Here is a 2,002-nt window from a genome sequence, read left to right on the forward strand (position 1 = left end):
TACAGTTATCCTCCATCACAAAACAGCAATGTAAAGCCATTCTATTTCACAAGAACCCCAAAGGCAATCAAAATAAATCAATAGAGTTAGGCAATCAATAAGGTATCTCTTAGCTTCTCCTCTCTTCATCCCTGTCATGCTTACTGAATTTTAGTCTAGTGCCTAACACTTTTTTGTGTTCATAAGGTTTAGGTTTATATTTTAAAGTCCTAGAATCTTTTTTACTAAAAGTATCATCTCAGCCACCACCTACAGTGACTCGGGAAGCTCATCATACAGGGGCATCTGACGGAAAGAGAGAGGAGAGGTGACATCTTCCTCATGCTCTGCTCCTACATCTCATATTAACTAGTGGTGGTCCTGTGCATTGCTACAGATTTGTAAATGGGCACTCTGCCATAGTGATTCCAGTACTGGCTTTGGACTAAGCCATACTTAGATTTAAATTCTAATGTCATCTCTTACCATAAGTGTGTCCTTTTGCAAGTTACTTAACTTCTTTAACCTGTTTCCACTATATGAAATGGGAATAATGTTATCCACCACAAATGGCTATTGTGAGAAGTACAGATCTTAAATAGACATGGGATATTATTTTATGTTCAGATATTTAATATGTGATAGCTACTATTATTAATTCCACAGCTCTGTGATAGAAACTATTAAATTCCTATCCATTAAATAGTTAAAATATAGTGTGCATTCAATGTTTACTAGTTACAGGCAAACAGTAGATACAACATTAAAGAATAATCTCAAGAATATGGTTATTATTAAACACTAAAATCTTAAGATCACCAAAGAATTTGATCAAAAACATAGTCTCGTCCAAGGATTTTGGTTCATGGGTCCAAAATGAGAAGTCAGAATTCTGTAGCAGAATTCTCCAGATAATTCTGATGTAGGTTAACACATTTGCAAACCTATGATTCAAGTAGCAAATACTGTAATCTCCAAATAAACTTGTGAGTAATAACTAATAAATTATCCAATATCCAAAAGAATGGCTAGATATACAAATGTAAACTATGGGCAAAGAACTATGCTGTTCATCAACACCTCTACGGAAAATTACCAACCTCTATAAGGATTAATCCCATCACAGTTTAAGCTTGTCAAGACTACAGATTTTAGGGTCAACGAGAAATGTGTTTTTTGATATTTCCTATAAAATTTTAATTCTGATGTAAGGAAGTCAATAGAATCAACTTTATTAAATACTTCATTTCATTTCTTACCAAAAAACTTTCCATATAGAGCAGAAAAACAGTTATTCTTTATGCCAGGTCATATACAGTCATTTATTTATTGGTAATCTAAATGAGCCTAGTTGCTAACCATATTTACATGCTATGGGTGATAATTCCACTTAGAAATTTAACACATTCCTTTAAACTTGCTAAAAACCTCTAAAATAACATTTTCAACTTAATGCCTTAAAATTATTCTAAATTGTTCACAATTATCTTGAACTAAGTATAAAATTTTAGGAAATTATGACATTTTCCCACCATTTATCCTTAAAATAACGAGAAAAGTATTTCTGAGTTGTTTTGTATTTTGTGTTTGTAAAGCGATTTTGGAATTCTGCAAGATATAGACAACTCTTAGTCTAGATATTTAGGAAATCATAATTTGATTTTGGCTCAATTTGAAAATGTTACTTCAGAAGGCAAATCATGCCAGCAGTTTTTACTTACAGTTCTCACATAAATTCCAAATCTGAATACTGTAATAACAGTGGCCAAAATAATGGGCCTTATGAAATACAACTCTTTATTCCCAATCTTCACTTTATTACTATATTCTATCGTAAGAAAAGGAACATCACATATTTGGGCTCAGTGAACCCCACAAAGAGTATTTACTGAGAATCCAAGCACCCAGCACTTTACATCATCAGAAGGGAGCACAGATCCCTGAATTCCAATAGTGCACACTACCTGGAAAGATCTTCAATACCCTCATGCCACAGCTACAGAGCAATTAGTGACTCAACTAC

Source organism: Rousettus aegyptiacus, unplaced genomic scaffold (genome assembly GCF_014176215.1).
Source record: "Rousettus aegyptiacus isolate mRouAeg1 unplaced genomic scaffold, mRouAeg1.p scaffold_m13_p_10, whole genome shotgun sequence".
Lineage (NCBI taxonomy): Eukaryota > Metazoa > Chordata > Mammalia > Chiroptera > Pteropodidae > Rousettus > Rousettus aegyptiacus.